The following is a 22061-nucleotide window of genomic DNA, read 5'->3' on the forward strand; positions in this document are numbered from 1 at the left end:
GCCTTGGGGTCTCCACACATGCTGATCAGGCTGATAAGGCTGTGGCTTCACTGTACTTGAATTGCTCCCACTCATTGTTTCCGGTTCAAGTTGAAAGAACTTGACTCTCACTGTAAACTCAGTCTCGATTGTTTTCTTGTCATGGCATCTTTTTTTCCTCCTGAAGCATGTCACTTCTTGTAACTATGCATATGTTTGTGTGTATGCGCTTCTTCCTCAAATTTCCCATTGTTGATGCATGTTAAGATCATAATTTCCATGATGGAAAAGCCCATTTCTGTTTGATCTACCTTTGCTTTACATTCCTAGTGCCTAGCACATGGCCCTATGCATAGAAAATATTCAATGATATCTGAAGATGACTGAACAAATGAGTAAATGATTGAGTGATTCATAGTCACTCTTCGATAATTACATTTTACTCTTGGGAAATGTTGTTCATACCTTTGATTTGATTTGATTCTTGAACGCATATGTGCATATACACATACACTCTCACCCACCCTATAATGCAGAATAAGCTGAAGAATTTCAGGCTGATGAATTTCATAGTACCTGCCTAAGAGCAGAGGCTTGATAGGTTAAGAGAGGTGATAAATACATGGGTAAAAGAACAGATGGGAAATAAGAAAGAGAGAAAGCCTTCTATTGTCAGAGAGGAAATTGGATTTTTCAATTACAATTAAAGCAAAGGGTTTACAAAAGGACTAGAATGATCTGGATCAGACAGCTGTCAGTGAGAACTCACAGAAGTGCTCCAATGAGAGGAATTTTTCATAGGGTTTAGGCACAGAACATTTAAGAACTTACAAGAAAAAAACTCTAAAAAGCTGGTATTTATAACACCATACTTTAACACTCGTGGGATAATTGGGGTTGTAATATCCTTGCACCATACTTTTACGTTCTGTAAACTGAGCTAACAATACAATAAACTGCATGATGGGGGAAGACTCATTAACAACCTGTGCTATTCAAACCCTTTTGCTGAAAATGAAGGGGACTTGAGGCTCTTATGATGAAGCGCAAAGATTATATATAGCCTTTAGTGTGTACTATGTCTCAACATGAAGAAAACAAGACTCTCACAACTGGACCAATAAGCAACAGCCTGATAAATGGAGAAAAGATTGAAGTCGCCAAGGATTTCCTTTGGCCGGGATTCATAAGCAACATCCATGGATGCAGACATCAAGGAATCACATGGCATAGTGCCCTGGGCACATCGCAAGAAGATCTCCTTAAAGTGTTCGAAAGTAAAGTTGTTATCTTGAAGACAAAGATGCGCCAGGGTCATTCCATGATATGTTCAATCACCTCATAATCATGAAACAAGAAACTGGATAGTGAACAAGGAAACTGAGGAAGAATTGATTGTTTTTTATGATGACGTTGGAGAAGAATATTGAATATACCATGAATGAACTAGTGTATCTTGGAAGAAATGCAGCCAGAAGGTTCCTTCGAAGGGATATGGTGAGACTTCATCTCACGTACTTTGGATATGTTATCGGGAAGGACTAGTCGGTAAAACGAAGCATCCGGTAAACAGAGGAAGAGCCTCATTAGGCTGGCTTCACACCGGGGCTGTGGGAGTGACTCTGACCGTCCCTCAGGACCACGCGGCTGGGCAGGGTTTCTCTCCTTCCAGTGTACGTAGGGGCATGACGAGTAGAAGCTACACTTCGAGGTGACGCCTAATACAACACCAATAACACAATTAGGAGATTCCTTTAGCATAGCTTTATTAATCATGAGGTTTGAGTTCATACGCTTGTGAATCTATGGATATTTGGGTTCCAGCTTGGAAGCATGCAGTGAGAGGAAGAGAGGGGAGGGAGAGAGAGTTGGAAGCTTCTCGAAGCCCTTTGGTAAGTCAGCTCAGAATGCTCAACAAGAATGCATCCAGCCTATGTTCTCAGCAGATGCCTGACTTTACACCAAGCACTTATATTGTCGGGATTCTTTCACATAATTGTAACTATTTCACGTAATTATAACAACATTACAATGTTGTTCTTTCCCTAAAGTCTATTCTGACTCCACGTGACTCCTAATCCCTACATCCTTTTAGAACATATTCTGTTCGAAACACTTGTTTTCATTTGATCAGAAGGGATACATGGGTGGCAGTTAAGCACATGAGAAGAGGCTTAACATCATGAGCAATTAGGCAAATGGGAACTAAAAGCACAATGAAATATCATTGCACAGTTACTAGAATAGCTAACATAACCCCATTCAAAAAAAAACAAAAACACAACCCAGTGGCACCACCGAATGCTGGTGAGAATGCAGGGAAAGTTCATTACTCACACTTCGTTGGTGGGGAGGAAAGGGGTGACTTCAGCTAGAAAAGGACAATATTGAGGATCCCTACAGAGATCGAACCTATATTTTGACTGTATTCGTGTCAATATCCTTGATCCCATCCTATATTCTAGTTTTGCAAAATATTGGCATTGAAAGAAACCAAGAAAAAAGTACACAAGATCTGTCTCGTTATTCCTTATAATTCATATTGTAAGAAGACACATTTTATCGCAATATAAGTTGCAATTAAGAAAAAAACAAAGACAACGCAAAAGAGGTCTGTTAACCATTCTATACTCATTGTTTCAGTGATGAGCAGCGTCAGATGCTGCGAATTGTCTTCTCTCTGAGGGGTGGCCTCACGTGCTCCCTTCCCTAGAAACTTCACTGCACGTTTCCCTCGACTCTTTTTTGTGGAGTTTATGTTTCACCCTCTGGACCTCTTGTCGTTCAAAGAAGTCTAGGGTACTTATTTATACTTCCCGTAGAAGTCCGTTGCAGTGCTGCAACGAGAGGAGAGATTTGACACACTACTATCTTTGTCTATGCCCTTACCTGAGGGGTTCTGCCACCCAAATGCCCTCTTCGGGCTGACGCTGTGCCCGCCTCTGCCACAGGCCGGGATCCAGGCTGCAAATCTTCGCAGCCTGCAGTTGCCTTCAGTGCTGACGGCCGACGGAAGAGCGGTGGAGAAGCATTTCCCTGGAGCCGGCACAGTGCAAGTCACGAGAGAGGATGTCTGTGGACACAGGATGCCTTGCGCCAGCACTGAGAACAGAACTTCGGATGAAAGCGGTCCCCACATGTCTTCAATACATTCCAACTTGTTATGTCTTCACTTGCCCGTGTTAGTGGACTCTCTGAGGCGTGGGCCCCACACTAGAGAGCCGGGGCAGGGGTCCCTCCGACCTAAAGTTAGCATGACTAAGTACAATTCATCGTAATGGTCACTAATTTGATTGAGGGAGAAGCCGCAGGTCAAGAGAATCCATGGATGTCATCTATTGCGGTGAGGCTTCTGGGAAACAGGAGGGCAGAGAAAGAGGAGCATTTGCCTCAGGAGGGCAAACAAGAGATATGGCACCGAGATGGATGGTGCAATGTATTTCTAACGTAAACCAAGTCATTCAAGTCCCTACCTATGTGACTGTAAGAAACACAACAACTGTTTCTCGAAACAATTCTGAAGATCTCTGGGAAGCATATAGGATTCCTGTTCAATAAATACATCTTTGTTGGCAGCCGCCCTGTCTCAGGTGTGAAAAACGTGCCATACTGCTCAGTCGATCCCTTCTTGTCGTCCCCTAGCTGCCTCTGTGGCCTGCTACCTAGTCCTGGTATTGCTTTGCCTCAAATATGGACCCAAACCTTTCGTGTGTTTCCTAAATCACTCGTCTGGTGCTAGACTGTACTAGTTAACTAACATCACAAGAATGACCTAAGAGAATTAGGATGTGGCGTGAGAAGACTGCTTAAAACACAATTTTAGATAAGACGAATCTTAGAACCAGTGGACCATTCCACAACTGTAGTCAGTGTCTTCCTTGCTCTCAGAATATGGGGCTCGTTCACTGTAGCTCAGTCCTATTCCAATCAGTCTTCTCACATATTTTCTCTCTTCTCAGCGTCTGTGTTCCTCACCGAATGCCACGTCTATGAGTCACCAGTATCACCTTTCAAGGGCCAGACAACAAAAATCAGTTAATTCCAGAATGATCTCCCTACCCTACAATAATGCCTTTTAAATGTTATTTTTTATTTCAATGGCATCATTTTCACTAGTCTTGCACAGTCTAAGCCTGACATCGTGTATCATGTCACAAAAAGGTCCACTGAGGTGTTTCACAAGCAAGAGCATCATTTCCTCTCTCTGAAATGATATTAGCCCATTTCTCAGAGCGGTGCTTTTCAAACTTAGGGTCTCATCCTGTTAGTGGGTCAGGAGAGCAACCGAATGGGTTGTAGCCAGCGTTGATGTAAAGGGCAAGATATGCTTAACAACTAAGAGTTTATAGATAAACTAAGTGATATTCAATATGCGTATGACTGTGTTACAGGTTAAAGAGAAACTGTTTTGAGAACCACTTTTCACCCTCTAACACTGAACCAGCCGTGAGTAGTTTTTAAAGCGTGAACAGAGATGATTTCCCCTCCTCAGAAATGTACGAAGGGAATTCCATTCTTCTTCCCACATTTCCTCGACCCCAGAAGAAAGAACGCTTCCACCCAGTTTTCCGGAGAGGGATCACCTACCCACACTTCCACCTCCACACTAGACCCTTTCATAGTTCTCCCACAAAGGGAACAGGTGCTAATCCGAGTGGATGGAGCTTGATTCCCTCTTCATGGCTACCTGGTTCCTGATCCTGCATCCTCTTCCTCCTCTTGTGCCCTTATGGAAATCACAACAGGAATGCAGCTGCCTCTTTGAGGCAAGTCTAGCTAGACTGGTCTGCCTTGTCCAGTTTTCTGGCTCACAATCGAGTGTGTGAGTCAGGACACCCTTTCTCCTCTGCCCAGTTGGTTGAGCCAGTGCATTAGCACCTGCTCCACAGGCCTCACACTTTGAGACTCAGTCTCCACTTGATGGAGTGGGGAACCTTGTATCGACTTCCAGACCCACATTTCTTGTCCCAGCACAGCGAAAGAGCAATCCTTACTATTCCATCAATTAAATCTGTTTTTGTTGTGTTTTGTTTTGGGCTTTTGTCTCTGCTTCCTAATTGGTTATTGATTCTCAGGTAGGTAGCTCCCTCGGCAAAGAGTCTTGCAGGGTTTGCACACCAAAGTCTCACGTCAACCCACTAACAAGGAATATATATGACTTCGATCATAAATAAATCAGGCCTATTTCATAAATACTTTATATCTTGACTTACTCATTTTCTGTAAGACCTTAGGAAAAAATATTTAATCTCTCTTAAGTCTTGCATTTATAACATAAAGTGTTAGAAACTGAGATCTCACCCATGAAATGGAGCTAATGACTCCTATGTGATAGAATGGTTGTACAAGTAGATGAGTTGTGAATGTGTAGCCATTTGAACAGGGCCTTGCACAGAATAAGTGCTTAATAAAAATTAGTGGCAAGTTTTCTGTTTATTTTTCCCACCTTTTAGAAAACACTATTTTATGAATTATCATACATATATTCAATGACTAAATATTTACTCCAAAATATGCTATAGTCATGTATGTCAAAGCAAGGATAGCATGATGATAAATAGAAGTTCAGGAAAAAATATATTCGAATAAATAGAAAGTAAAGTAAAGCATGTTCCAAGGACAGGGAGGGGTGAGTGATGATTGCAGAGCCTGAAAGCTGAAAGCCTGTGATCTCTCTCTGAATTCAAGAAATATAGATGCACAGAGATGTGACTATCATAAAATCAGAACACAGGACTAACTACATCCAGATTGGCACCATTTTAATCTAGCAATAAAGCAGCTTTGTACTTCGGTAAGTATTGCTGTAACATGATTAAACAGAGTTTAGAATCCCACGAAAATAGCCTTCAATGAAAGGCCAAAAAGGTGCTCCAAGGACACATAAAGTGGGAAAGGAAACCACAGCACACAAACGTTGGAAAGTGGATACACACGTGGCAAACTGACTTAGCAAGTCAAAGAAAACTAAAGTCCCAAAGTCTGATAATAAGTAGAGAAGATACCAGTGAAAAGCAAGGTGGCTCGTTCCATGGAAAGCCATAATGACTCCGGAGTTGGAGAGACCACGCATTTCTGCAAGAAGGGGGGTGTGGAGAAGTTGAAATAAAGATGGGCTGAAAGCCTATATAAAGTGCGATTAGACTGCACCAGCCACCCTTCCTCACTCTGGTCGAAGACGGGAAATGTATTCCAATTATAATATAAATTCCATGAGGATGGAGCTCGTCATCTGTTTTGATGACTGGGGTGTCCCCAAACACCCAAAGTTACACTTGACGTGAAGCTCAAAGGGAATGCTCAGTAAAAGTTTGTTGAGTGAATGGATTATTTGGAATTCAGGGAGTATAGTTCTGAATCCTGAAAACAAGAAGATAGAGTAAAAATCTACCATTAAATACACCATGATGAGATGTCCAAGCTCCTAGAATGCTGGCCCCAAACCCAGTGCCATCAAATCAATTCCAACACATAGCAACCCTACGTTGGATTTCAGAGGCTATACATCTGTATAGGAGCAGATAGTCTCCTCTTTCTCTCTCTGAGTGGCTGCTGGGTTTGAACCAGCAACCTTGCTTTTAGCAGTCCAACACTTACCCAAGCCAGGCTTAAACCCTTCTCTGATGTCTGATTCTTCTCTTCTACATAAGAGAAGAGATGTGAAAAAACAAAGTCCTTTAGGCAAAAAAGGCCAAACTTGTGCTGTATCACCCTGTGCTCGTCATTCGGTAAGCCCTGACCACACACATAGAGATTCCAATCAGAACCAGCCAAGGACCTGCAGATGCTGAAGGAAAGCAGAGCATGTGAAAAATGCACACAAAAACAAGCAAAACATAAATAAAAAGAAAATCAAAGGAACCAATAAAGACGATGTAAAAAAACCAGGAAAACACCTCCAAGAAAGTATAAGCTATTGAATCTATTTAATGAAAACATTGATAATTACATAATAGAGACTGGATATGTATTGAGGGGCACTTAGAGAATAAAAGAGTTCTTTTTCTAAAATGCCAAGGAGACATAAACAGCTGTTGATAAAAATAGACACCATGAGAATGTGCATCTCTTAGAAGAAAAATGTATCTAACAACTGATGCACTTTGGAGAAAATTATGGTCATTTAACTTGAAAAATTCATTAGCATTTTTCACATATAAGAAGCATATAACATGAAAATGCACGTACATAACAACTGTCTGCATCCTACAAGGGCATGTGCAATTAGAAAGATCCTCATCAGAATTGCAATGTTTGTCTAGCTACAGAAAGGAACTAGGAGTGGGGAAGAAAAGGAAAGAGGAGGGAATGAAAAATCCATCATTCAGTCAAACTGATAGACCAACCGTGAAGCTGTCCTGAACTGAGAAATACGATTAAAGCTTCTCACCGTGAGCCAAAAGAGCACCATTCACCATTCTTCTGCTTGCAAATGACCGACGCAGAACTCTTACTAGCTTAAACAAACAAACTTGTTAGTAAGCAACCGCTATCAGCTCTGCTATCCCAAAGCTCAAGATTTAATCACCATTTGACATTGACCATAAATAGGTGCAAGGAAGTCAGGAACAGCTCAACTGAGCAATTTATTTCTAAGGCACATAATATCAGCTGGGAAAGCCGAGGTTCCCCTTCCAAGTTGACTTCATCACTCACATATCTGACATCTTCCTGCTCCTTGCACTACCCCTCCACCCCCTGCCCCCTCACCCCTCTGTGTTGTAGCTTAATATACTCTAGTGTGATTTCACTCCTCAGGTCAATAATGTCGCAATCCTGCAGTTCTTTATTCCCATAATTTCCTCAGTGATCCAGACTGCTTACACGTTCGGGGGAGTTCTGGTGGTACTTTTGGGTAGCCATTGATCTGCAGTTCAAACCCAGCAGCCGTCCTGCGGGGAAAAGATAAGACTGTCTGCTCCTGTAAGGATGTAGGACACCAGAAGCCCGCCGAGGGTCACAATGAGTCAGAACGGGCTGGATGGCAGTGGGCTTGGTTTTGAGGGCTGTTGTTTGTGGGGTTTTTTGTGACATGTGTTGACTGAGGCTAAGGAACTCTCCATGGCCATTCTATCATTGTTCTAAGTCCTGTTTTAGTCTTTAAGTGGAGCTCCAGGTTACCGAGAGCACTAAAGAACTAAACAGAGCAAGCCCAGGTATCTTGTTCTGAAACCAGAAGGCTTGTGGAACCGGGTCAGTGCATTGGAAAAGTATAATGTCCTCGATCAATGTGGGTGGGGCCTAACAGTAGGGTCTACTTAGAAAGATTTCTGTCTTTTCAACTTTAGCTGTTAGGAAAATTGCTTTCTTATTATGAAAGCTGGGTTTGAGTTTTTGTTTTAATTTTTGTTTGTTTGTTTTGGAAAGGGAAAGGAACCAATGAGCAGTGCCCTGAAGGAAGATTAACAAGGCCTCTGTTAAGGGGCTTGAGAAAGAAACTAGATCTGTGGTCCGTAAACATTTAGAATGTGTACCTCCTCAGTAAGGACTGTGACACGCAGTCCCAATATTTGTCTCCTTCTCTATAAAACATATACCTGAACTCCTGTGCAACCAGTACAGAGATAAAAATAAGTAAATAAATAGAGCTATTATTCCTACCATTTTCATCCTTCATACAAGAAGACCCTCTTGAAGACACCTGGGCTCAGGTCAGGGAGATCAGTAGGGAGAGGTTTGCAATTATCAAGTGAAGATTCAAAGAAAATTGCTCATTATTAGGATACTGTTAATTAGCTCAGGAGTGTTGGTAAAGGTAGAAGCCTAACCTTTCTCTTTCAGGAAGGAGGATTAGCACTGTGATGTGACAGGAATACTAAACACTGGTCCTAGTGTTACCAGCCTCAGGAAAGAGGTCAGGGCGTAACTCCATTGTGAGACATAGTTCATATTTGTTAAGGGCTTCGAGCCCATCAGATTAAGAGGCAGGGTCAAAGCAAGAGTCGCTCTGACTGCCAGGCTCCTGAATTCCAAGTAGATTCCAAAAATGCGACCTACCCCTCACAAATAAGCCAGATAATTTGGCTGACATCCAGACAAGTATAGTAGCATGAGTAAATCCCCATGTCGCGCCCCAGGCATCTTATACCGTGACTGAACAGACCTTGGCCCGCAGCATTCTGGTTTCAAACCAGGAGCCTCTACTCTCAAAACACGTGTCCAATGTAACTTGCTGAGAATTTAAGGTCTTCTATGATCTGTCCGTAAACCAGCCTTCTCTCACTCATGCCTATTTTAATGAGCACATTTATGTGTTAATGAGCACATTTAATGAGCACATTTATATAGGTGCTAGGGAGAGAGCAGTAAACAGAACATGTAGAATTGCCTTCCTAGAGTTGACATCCTGGTGGGAGGGTGGGGCTGGTGGGGAGACAAGCCGATACAAATAAACAAACCAATGTGAAAACTACTATTAGATAATGATAAGCAGAAATAAAATATAGCATAGTTTAGGGTGACTTAGAGAACTTCAGCTTCCAATCAATATGAGGTGAAGAGAATGGTTTAACCCTCTCACCTAAGGGGGGAAAAATAGTAAAAATTTTTGAGGGAGTGGTTAATTAATCAGTTTAGTTTTGATGGTTTCAGGTGGAGAGTAAAATAGCCCCTTGACTTCATAATGACTGAAAGCAGATGTTCATATCCCTGTATATGAAGCAAAAATTCATATATAAACCCCTATATATAAAATAGTGCACACAAAGCGGCAACAACAGACAGTGATCGCTCAAAGTTAGGAATAAAGAGAAAATCCCTACAATTCTCCAGTTTATTGTCCTGAGTGGGTTTCTAGACTCCAATAGAGTGGGGGGAGCCTAGTAGACTTGTTGAGTTGAAGAGATGAAGATTAAAGTTCAAAGAAACCAGAGTAACTAGAATTTGCACAACAGAGACAAAGTACCAGAGACAGGGGACTCCAGAGACCTTGGCTGGGATCAGGAGTATGAGCAATGATGAGCAGGTACAGGTGAAGCAATTATCTGAGGCCAGCGAAGGAACCATCTGTAGAGATTAGTGGTAACAGTACTTGGTGTACACCTAGGCAAGGAGGAGTGTCTATTCCCACCAGCCACATTAGAAAAGTCTCATGATTTATGGGTCATTGGGTAGAACGAATATAAAAGTCAAGTGCAACAGGGGGAAATGTTAGTCCTACAACAATAACTGCTCCAAACCCACCAAATAAATCTTAGCAGCAAGACATGAAAGAACAAATCTGTTTCCAAGTAACTTATCACAACACAAAGATTAACTATATTATATAACAAAGCTCAAGAGTATTTATTTATAGGAATACAAAAATATCCAGCATCCAACAAGGTAAACTGTCTGGTACTCAATTAAATATTGAAGGATGTGAAAAGAAGCAGAAAATCTCCTGTAATTAGGAGATAAATAAATCACTTGAAACTAACCCTGATTTACAGATGTTAGAATTATCAGACAGGGCCATCAAAGCAGCTAGAATAACTATCCTCTATGTTCAAAAAGTCACATAGAGACATGGAAAAAAAGTTAAAGCCAAATTAAACTGGTAGAGATGAAACATTCACTATAATGCCAAAAACCAAACCCACTGCTATCAAGTTGATTCTGACTCATAGCGACTGCATTGAGAGTTTCGGAAGCTATGCATGGTTAGGGGAACAGATAGCCTCCTATTTCTCCCTCAGATCAGCTAGTGGGTTTAAGCCACCAACCTTGCAGTCAGCAGTCCGATACGTACCCAACAGGGCCATCGGATGAATGGAAATTACATATCACAGATTAAAAATTAGTAAACTTTAAGACAGCAATAGAAAGTATCTAAGTTAAATCCACAGAGAAAAAAATCATTGAAGAAAACCAAGGGCTCTGTGAGCCGTGAGACCATTTCAAGCTGTCTAGCACATGGAAACGTGGGACCCAACTGGAATACGAGTGACCAGAGACCAGATGAGTTATGGAATGTCATCACGGACATCATACAGAAAAGAGCAAAAGGTCGTTAAACAGATAGGCTGGAAATAAAGGACCAAAATGCGTACCAGAAGAGACTTGGAGAGTTGTTCTTGAACATGGCACAGCTAAAGAGAACAGAAGAAATGGTATAAAGAGCTCCACCGAAGATGTCGAATACTTCAAGAAGAAAAAGTACATGATTATAATGAAATGTGCAGAGACGATGAGTTGGAAAATCAAAAGGAAGAACACACTCTGCATTTCTCAAGATGAAAGAATTGAGGCTTCAAGTGACAAGATTGAAAGATTGTATGAGCAACCTGAAGATCAGTAGGAACAGGCCAAGAATTAAGGCAGATTTCGAAGGGTACATGAAATGGCTGATTTTAGGTGCAGCTTTCGGAAAGCAGAGAATACCAGAGGGATAGTTACCTGTGTTTTATTGACTATGAAAAGACATTTGACTGTGTGGCTCATTATAAATTATGAATAACATTGCAAAGAGTGGGAATTCCAAAATGCTTCATTGTGCTTATGTAGAACCTGTACATAGACCAAGAGGCAGTTAGTTATTTGAACAGATCAAGGGGCACTGCGGGGTTTAAAAGCAGGGTCCGAGTGTGTCAAAGTTGTAGCCTTTCATGGTACTTATTCAATCTATATGCCAAGCAAATAATCTGAGAAGCTGAAATAGATGAAGAAGAACACGGTACCAGGATTGGAGGAAGACTCCTTAACAAATTGCAGTTCTCACATGGCACACGCTTACATTCTGCGAAGACTGAAGGATCTACTGATGACGATCAAAGACCACAGGCTTTGCTGCGGATTAGGCCTCAACCTAAGGACACCAGAGGGTCTCACAACTGGACTAAAGGGCAGCATTGTGATAAACAGGGAAGAGATTAAACTTTTCAAGGATTTCATTTTACTTGAATCCATAATCAATACCCAAAGAAGTCGTCAAGAAATCAAATGAAGCACTGCTCTGGGCAAGTCTGCTACAAAACGTCGCTTTAAATAAAGTGTTAGAAAGCCAGCATGCCGCCGCGAGGACCCTGAAAAATGAACAAATCTGTCTTGCAAGCAGTACAGTCAGAATTCTCCTTAGAAGGGAGAGCGCTAAGACTTCAGATGACCTGCTTTGAACATGCTATCAGATGGCACCCATCCCCGGGAAAAGCCATCATGCTGAATGAAGAAAGAAGTGAGCAAAACACGAGGAAGCCTCTTAGTGAGCTGGAATGGGTCCGTGGCTGCAATAGTGCTCTCAGCTGTAGCAATGACTGTGGGGGCGGGCAGGCTGTGCAGCGTTCACTCCATTGTCCACGAGACTCAGAACGCTCTACATTGTATCAAATAGCAACAGCAACTAGTGAGAATGGAGGCAGAAATTTGGAGAGGAAACAGTGGCTAATATTTTCTTAAATGTGAAAAGAACCAGAACTCATGGATCCTAGAAATGTATCAAACTCTGAGTACAAGAAATGTGAAGAAAACACCATCAAGGCATGTAAAATTAGATTGTGTAAAAGCCGTGATAATGAAAAAAATCCTAGAAGGAACCAGAGCATTTATATATATATATCACATATATATATATATATATATGATAAATAAAGATGATGACAGATTTCACATCAAATAAATAAATAAAAATCAAGTGAGAAGTCAGAGGAATAGCATCTTTAAAATGATGGGGGTGACGGGAACCAAACTGTTAAAAATATTGACAAGTTATTAAAAAAAAAGACGTCCTCACCCATAAACCCACATTATAATAAAATGGAAGAAAATCTCTCAGATGGAAAGAAGATTAAAGCAGACATAAATGTGTATGTGTACACAGGAACACAGAAAAGGTAACTAAATTACGCCTTTAAGCAATTATACCTTTAAAAAGCTGCTTGACAGACAAAAAGAACCGTGGTAAAATATGTAACTGCTTAGTATTGGGAGTCTCCTCCCTTCCTCTTCTCTATATTCCCTCCATCTTGACTCTTCCTTTCTACCACTGGAACCTGGAACCTTGCAGGTCACCCAATCTCGCCTCTGCTTCCTGCTGCTGCCTTTGCGGAAGTGTGGCGCCGTGGAAGACAGGACAAGAGCTGGACGTGTGGCAGTAGCCAGATTACAAGCAACATTTGGCTCTCATAACGTCTGCCATGTGGTGGAAGGTAGGTTTGGTGAATAGAAATAGAAAAATCGAAAAGAAAAAAAAAGAAACCCTTTGTATTATAGAGATTGGGCTGCAATGTACCTGCCCTTTCACCCTTACCAGCTGCACCTGCCTTCCACAGCCCTTTATTTCTCATAGCTCTTCCCTGCTCTCAACAAAATGGAGTGAACGCTACTTTTCTTTCTGAGGAAGTGAAGGCTTGCATTATAGAATATGTGACAATATTAATACTAAAAGCTACTACGTATTGAGAATTTACTATCCAGTTTCCTTTATTATAAAAGTTATCTTATTTAATCCTTCCCACAACCCTGCAATTTAAATTGTGGTTATTACCCTTCTCTGCAGAACAGAAAACGAAGCATCAATTATCTTGCCCAAGTGGACACAGCTAGTTAGTATTTGAGCCAGAATTTGAACCCAGAGACTACACCAACAAGATCATTAGGGCAGCAGAAGCTGGGGATGTTTAATATAAAGAAAAGAAAAATCTGTTAAACTAAAATAATGGCAAAATGAAATAATAAGAATAACAGCTTCCATTTCTTGAAGGACAAGCAGGTCCTGGGCGCCCTGCTTGCAAGCTTGTTTACATACGTATCACGAATCCTGTAATGGTTTCTTGAGGTATTACAACATTCCCATTTTACAGACGAGGAAATGGAAACTTGCAGAGGTTCAGTAGCTTGTGCCCAAGTAGATCTGGCACTCAAACGAGGTTTAGTCGGCCACAATGCCAGTGTTCCACCCTTGATCCCATGTTTCTACCCTATTTCCCCCAAAATAAGACAGTGTCTTATATTAATTTTTGCTCCCAAAGATGCACTAGGTCTTATTTTCAGGGGATGTCTTATTTTTCCATGGAGAAGAATACAGTACACATTTATTGTTTATTGTTTTATTAAAAGAGACTTTGCACTTCCTGTCTGCTCCGGCTGCACTGCGGCCAACAGTGAGCTGAGCGGTGGCGCCCGCTGCTACAGTCCAGAGTCCAGAGTTATGGTAGCTTCGGGGGGGCTTATTTGGGGGGAGGTCTTATTTTCAGGGGGTTGCCTTATATTTCAGCAAGAGGCAAAACTGTAAGCTGGTCTTATTTTCGGGGGATGTCTTACTTTCGGGGAAGCAGGGTGTTAAATGGTGGACCCTAAATATAAAATGTTGGGCAAGTCACTAAGCCTCTTACATTCTCCATTCTCTTGACCTGTAAATACGAAAGGCGGACCCGATGATCGTGTAAGAGTTTCTAGGACTCTTGAATCTAAGGTCATCCATCTACAGTGAGAACTTTGCTGGGAAGATGCAGGCAGAGCTTGTCTCGGACTTCGTGGAAGCCTCCTTTTCGAGGAAGAGAATCTCAGTGAGCTGTGCAGAGACAGAAAGTCAAGGGAGAGCCCCACTTGGACCTTCTGTGTGTTATCAAGCAGCCCTGGTGCCACTGGGGGGGTTAGAAGTGGGGTTGCTAACTGTAAAGTGGGGGGTTCCACCCCTCCAGCTGCTCCACAGGAGACAGAGACTGAAGTTCAGAGGCCTGAAACAGTCTGAACCCAGAAAGATTTTGCCATCTTGAAAACTCTCTACAGGGTCACCATGAGTGGGTTTGGGGGTTACACTTCCTGAGCCCTCACAATGGGCTAGACATTTCATGAGGGAAAGTCAAAAAGTATCTCCGTGAGAGTTCCAGTCCTTAAACATGCATGGGTTTATTTCAAACAAAATATGGTTAAACACCCACCTGCTCTCTGTGTAATACACGTGTCTTCATTTCCTTGGGGCATCTTCTAAGTAAATACATAAATAAATGAATAGGTCCAATCAAAACTGTGGCTTTGAAAAGATACATTGTGCCAGTTCAATTCAACGCAGGGCAGAAGTTATGACTGTGTTTGGGGGATTCCCAAGGGATGATCTTGATAGGTTTTTCTCTAATGCCATGGGATGTTGATGAGGGCTCACAAAGGTTTAAGAAAATTGCATTGGTGATAGAAGGGTCAGAATAGTTGCACCAGGGACTTTTGTTTTCCATGACAACAATGCATGCACCTGCTCATTCTTAGAAGTTAGCCAGGGCTGCCCTAGGAGAAGGTTCTTCGGGAAGCTTACTCCTACAACCTGCAGCCCTAAGCTTGCCCCTCTAGAACTCTTTGTTCCTCAAACTCAAAGAACGTTTCAAAGAACATCATTCGGGTCCCTGTTTTAACGTGGTGTATATCAAGAAGCACAGCATTCTTCAGGGAAGGATTAGAAAGACGGAAACATTACTTTCAGAAGTGTATAGCCCTAGATGGAGGACGTGCTGAGAAAGTGTAGCTTCACAATCTGATATTTTTGCCTAATAAAAGCAGCTCTGATTTTATAGTAATACTTTTTGACTTACCCTCATAAACTGAACTAAATTTTAAATTCTTTCATGCATAGGAAACAGGGATTGTTAATGCTTTGTAACCAATGTTCATGTTGAAGAAGATTTTAAATCTACTCACCTCTTCTCTACTATGCCACCAAGGTGCACCGTTCGAAACCACCAGCTGCTCCATAAGAGCATAGGGCTTTCTACTCCTATGAATAATACAGTCTTGGAAACTCACAGGGCCAGTTCTACCCTGTCCTATAGGGTCACTATAAGTCATCATCCACTCAATGGCAGTGATAGGGGCATCTATTATCCAGATACATATGTGTGTGTGGGGGGTGGGGGGTGGGGGGGGGTGTGCTCCTCCCTCGCTGACAGTGGTACCCAGCTTTGCAGATATCATACAAACAAAGGCAACTAATATCAGTATGAGCAATGCCAGGCGCATTTCCAGGACGGAACCAGAAGAGCTGGAGATGAGCCCTGAGAAGGGATGTACTCAAATGCTAAGTAATTAAGTGGTTCAGAAGAAACATTCTCCTTCCTCATCAGCCATTCATCCTAAAGCCTCCCTGAAGAAAATCTAGACCTCTGCAGTGTCAGAAAGGGAAGCAGGCCAGTAAGTAATGATTCGATTATTGCTCTATCTATAGCTCAGGCTACTGGATTTTGACTCATATGCTGTCAACTCTGAGGGCTTGTGAGCTACACTGTGATGGAAATGGAAAGTATTTACTCCGAGAGAGATGCTGGCAACAGACCTCTGAATGTTGGTGAGGACGGAAAGGGCCAGGCCTGCAACCTCTGGGACTTAACATTTACACTGCCTGGTTCCCCAGCTCGCAAAGGTGTGTTGTCATAGTATCAGAGAATCGCAGGAAAATGCTGCTGCTGCTGCTGCTGCTGCTTTGAGTATTCCAGTACCACACGATATGGTGCAGCACGGGAATCTCAGTGTTATTATTGGTAGGATTCTGTTATCTCAGGATTTTTTTAAAAAGTATATATATATGCCGTTTCGATCTCAAGACTTTCCTGAGAATTATATACCACATTAGCATTTTGAACCTACCATAGGGAATTTCGTGTAGAGAGTATCCTGACCATATTCCTCTCTTGCTTAACCCCAGGTGTTTCACTGTTGTTGTCTATTTCCTAGGTTACTAGGGAAATCTTACTAGAGTATCTTTTCCTATAGCTGTTGTTCATCTGTGGTCCGAGTACCAGTTTGGACACAGAGAGACTTCCAGAGGTCTCTGATGGATTGTGGGGGAAGGGACTCACTAAGGAAAATAGCAAAGGGTGATAGAGGAAGAGAGGCAAGAGGAAATCAGGGAGGAGACATTTTGCCCCATCTAATTTCAGCCTTTCCCTTGGAGCTTGCCCCCCTCCCTTCCTCACAGCACCCTTCCCTCAGCCCCCCTGATTTTTTTCCTTCAGTGGGTCAGTGTCTACCCATTAAGACCTCACCTCTCCTCCCTGTGATAGGTACCGTATGCTCTACATTGAAAAGACCCAAGTCAGAGAGAGGAAACTCAGCCCTCCAATTGTAGACCTCCCTCAACTGCAGCAGAATCTGAGAGCAAAATGCAGAACATGAGAGTGACCTTGTCCCAATAGGAGAATAATGGGGGGGAGAAAGGGCTGGGGAGGGGAGGGATGGGAAGCCGGAGGTGGAGGAGGAGGAAGAACATACAGGCATTAACTACCCAAATATGGGTTTTGCCATTCTGCCCTATTATTAGAATCACTACTGAGCATTTGAAGTTACCTTAAGATAAGTTATGTCTTTTTCAATAGAAAATTCAGACATATTGATATCTTAAGATCTGGTCAAATCGAGGCGGCCATTTGTCATATTGAAAGGGTTCCCTATTCCAATTTTCTCCATAGCAGGAGTTATCACACTTCTCTAACGGGGGGCTAGTGAATGTTTTCAGCCTTGCAGGCCACCTAGTGTCTGCTGTAGCTGGTCGGCTCTGTTCTGCCGCTGGAGACGGAAGGCAGGAAATTAGGGAGTGTGGCTGTGTGTGGTGGTGCAATAAAACTTTACTAACTGAAAAACAGGTAAAGGTAAGTTGCAGAGACGTGTTGAAACATGTTTTGTTTGGAATAAACCTGGGCACGTAGGAACCGGAACCTTCGTAGTAATACTGTGTTACTTGCTCTCATAGGTCCCCAGCGAGAGAAAGACGAGGCTTTCTTCTCCTTTAAAGAGCTTTAGTCTCAGCAACCCACAGGGGCCCTTCTACTCTGTCTCATTCTGCTAGGGTCAGAATGGGCCTCATGGCAGTGAGAATAGGTCCCCAGCAGTCTGGTCCTTGAGTGGTAATTTGCCCATATGCTATCTCCACAATGTTTTTTTTCTTTTGTTTTGTTTTTTTTCGGTTTCTTTTTTTATACTGTGACAAAAAGGCACATGATTGATGAAAAAGCTACGTCCTCACTGGTTTAAAAAAAAAAAAGCAAGCAAGCAAAAAATCTACGCAGTGGAAAAAAGCGTTAACATACCTGGAGTCTCCACATCCTGAAGACCAACTATATTATCTGTACAGATTCGTGTGTGCATACGTGTGTTTTTTAACATTAACAGGAAATTCTGCTTTCTATGCTCCAAATGGCATTCAGGGCACCTTTTCATGTGAACACATTTAAAGGTCTGTCTTTTTATTCTAGAGGCTTTGGGTGAAGGGACCTCGATGTAATCAACCAATCTCCTCTGATGGACATTTTGGAAAGCTCCCCTGACCGTCCTTCATTTCCCTTCCTGTTGACTAACTCGTTAAACTCCCCCACCGAGGGGAAAGGCACAAACTCCTGAGGCCACGTATTCTGACCTCTGAACAACAGTGTCTAGGGACAGCAGCTCGCCCAGGGGCGTGGCTCCGGAGAAACCGGAAAGTTCCTAAGCAACTAACTTGAGTTAGTGCTTCAGTCTTGAGCCACGCACACCCAGGCCTCTGAAGGCTTTCCCCCATTTGAGGAGAGAGCTTTGTTGAAATGCCTTCTGATCTATGGCCACAGTTTGGGTCATAGCTCCTGCCTGTGGGGATACATGTTTCAACAGATTCTTGGGGATTTCCAAGACGGTGAGTGCTTCTCCTGACCTAAGTTCTATATGGGAATATGGCAGCTTCTGACTGAGCAGAAAAACCAGTTTGTGAAGCACTTACCCAGGTAACACATTCAAAAGGAGGGCAGCTCTCCATAATGTCTTGGGCAGGTTCAGACAAAGAGTGCGGCTGTGCACAATGGGAAAAATGGAATCCGTAGGGAACAAAGCTGATATCCTATAAAAATCTTCTGAACTCTGTGGAGACATGAGCACCCACAAACTGACTAAAACAACTTCTCTCTCATTCTCTCTCTCTTCTCATGGTTCTTCACCCACCTTTTTTTGATTGACCTACATTTAGGGTAGTGGTGTTGAAGACTGAAGAGCAAGTCACAGAAGCAGAGATTCACATATGAATTGGAATTGATTTTAACAACAAGCTCAGCTGAGTCCTCAAACCATTTCTCTTGCTTTGTACCCCATGTAGTAGAGAGAGCCGCTTTTAAAAGAAAAAGTAATTTCCACAGAATGGAGGCATTCGAGGTCATTCACTTATAGACCCCTTGCATGATGGACCCAAGCTCAAACAGCTTGCTGGTGGCAAAGTCGGGGCCCAAGGATGTAGTTTTAGAAAGCATAGGATTTCATTTCATTCGTCACCACTCCATATTGGGCAACTGGTTTTGGTCTTGAGTGGCACTGGGCAGAAGGAAAATAGTTGGGGGCAAGAAAATAAATAGGGAAGGAGAAAAAGAGTTCAAAAGGAGACCATTTGGACAAATAAAAGAATAGGAAATGAAATAGGCATCTGGTATGAGGAAAGAAAAGTGTAACCAATGATTGCTCCAGGTCTCCATGGTCGACTGAGGGAGGGGCCAGGCCCTCCTGGGCTGGGCATTCCTGTTGTGACTGGCTGTATATTCCCCTTACAGCATAGGCTGTGGAGTGTCTCCCACACCCCCTAGTAAGGTGTGACACACCTTTTCCCCAGCTGTTAGGAGTAGTTGGATCCTGGCCACTGTGAATTGAGAACTGCCCTCAGCTTCAGGAAACGGCCTAGTCCCAGGGTTATACCTCGTCCCAGAAATCAAGGGTATGGTGATCCAAAAGCCCACGCCTCCTGGTCTCAATTTTGGGTAGACACATAAGTCAGAAAAATGATCTTACCTCCAACCCCCAAGTTCAGGGTCTGTGGAGATGCCCTCTGCAAACTCATTGCCGTTCCACATAGGTACAACCCAAGGAGTTGCCAGTTTAGTCTGAAGCTGCCTGGTTGAAAATTTTACTATTGTCATCTTAGGAATTTATAAACAAGGGCCCTCTTATATTGCTTCGACATTGTATCCCAAGAATTATGTAGCCAGATCCGAGCAGGGTGTGCTCAGAAAACTATGTGAAAAAGGTGACCGGGAAGAGAAATGGAACTGGGGAAAGGAAGGTGGGCGAGCCAGGGTGCCGCATCAAGCTGAGCAGACAGTGTAGAGCCACCTCAGAAATGACTTAACAAGGGGCACTTCTCCGTCACTGGTGAAGGCAAGGCTTTGGGGTGGGAGTCGTGTCTACTTGACCTGTACATAAACAAATTGATTCCTGCCACTGAAGGTGGGGTTCCGGCTGGGTGGGGAGGAGTGAAAGGAAGGGGGCAGTGGTCACCAAACTAGAAAAAGGTCTGAGGAGAAATGGAGGTGCGCTGATAGAGCCTGATATATAGTTTTATATTTACTTTACCGAGAACTAGCATGAAAAATACTGTCAGTAGACCATGTAACCCCTGATTCCTTGGGTTTCATGGCTAACAGCAAAGTTAATATACTTAAGAAATAACAAAAGGGAGTCTATCAAAAATAAAATGAAAAACCATACAAAACCCAGAGCCCACATCCATCATGTTGATTACAATTCATCGTGACCCTATAGGACAGGGTAGAACTGCTCCTTTGGGTGTCCAAGACCTCATCTTTCTCCTTTGGAGTAGCTGCTGGATTCAAACCGCTAACCTTGTGGTTAGCAACTCAACATGTATTCCACTAAGGGATGTGAATGAATGAAGCTTGTGAAACACCAGCCAAGTAGAAAGAACACTGGATCCAGGGCTGTAGATAGAAGCACAGAGTCTGGGACCAAGCACCCTGGGTTTGGACCTTGGCTCTGCTCCTTATGAACAGCCTGGCTTAACCTCCCTCTGTCTCCTCCCCAGGGTTCCCAGGTGGATTAGATGAATTAATACATGGAAAGCACTTAGAACAGCATCTGCCGTGTAGCAAGTGCTGTTAAGTGCTAGTGTTTATTATTTGTGCTTTACTATTTATTAACTAGATCAATCCTTCTCAACTATCCTTGGTATTTTAAATTCCATCTGCTGCAGAATGATACTCTTGTACAATATGATAACACACAATGAATAATGGCTGGGGTGTGGGGCACACACAAAATGAAAGCCAACTTTTTTATTAGATTCCACAGACTTAAAATTACTCTCACATGGCTATAAAAGTTTCTCTGTGCTTGTTTTTCCTTTCTATACTTATCCCATCACAGATTAGTAACACTGTTTATAGACTCTCATTGTCCTGTAGACACACTGACTAAACTGGTAGGAATTAATTCTGTAGTCCGAGCCCAAAGATACAAAATCCAATATGTGACCCCCTCGAGGACCCCTGTTGGCATTAGGTGGTTTGTATGTTTTGTATGTTTAGGGTGCATCCTTTGATCTGTCAGTATCTGTGAGAATCAAGAATCAAGCATTTATTGCCACTGTGCAGAGCAGGAAAGAAGGGAAAGAAAAGACTTCCCTGGCAAGCTCTGGACTATAAAACTGGTGTGCTGGAGACATCAACGTCCTCCACCATCAGGAGGGAGAGAAAGAATCCCCAATAGCCTCAATCCAAGGCTGATCCCCATGAAGTGGAGGTCAAGCACATCTCAACCCACTCATCTTTTCACCAATTCTGACACCAGATATTGTCACTCTCTCCTTCTCTGCTGGGTTCAGTAGTTTGTTGCAATGGCCACACCACACTCACAGACCATACTCACAGCCCTAGGGTTTGGAAAGAAGTGACACGTTACAATTAAGGATACATTTCTTTGATTAAGACAATATCTTCTTAGCTGTGCCCCAAAGCAGACAGGTCTTTTTCTGACCTTCAGCCTCTTGACCTGCTGCTCCCCTGCTCGACCTGAGCCTTATTTGGGGAAATGTTGTAAATCAAGCTTTTGAGCTCTGACAGCGAGTGTCCAGGGGCACGCCGCCGCTATGCCTGCCAAGGTCTCCTTTTTTCTCAAGCTGCTGTTTCCCTGCTGTTGTTTCTCTGTCGATCTCTGCCTCCTCCTAAGTCTAGGAGGCTCTCGGAGCAGGAATAATCCGAGATCCAGCCCCCATCCCTGTCCTTCCCTGGGATGGTTCATTTAAGTCTTGCAGGATGACAAAACCGACCAATCCTTTTGATATGGTTCCACACACTCTAAGAGCGACATGGAACGCATTCCTATCATCAGCAAACTGTCTAATCCCCTTGGTGGTCTCCCCTAATCCTGACGTGGGAGTCAGA

Source organism: Echinops telfairi, unplaced genomic scaffold (genome assembly GCF_000313985.2).
Source record: "Echinops telfairi isolate 266 unplaced genomic scaffold, ASM31398v2 ScPeMD7_443;HRSCAF=831, whole genome shotgun sequence".
Classification (NCBI taxonomy): Eukaryota; Metazoa; Chordata; class Mammalia; order Afrosoricida; family Tenrecidae; genus Echinops; species Echinops telfairi.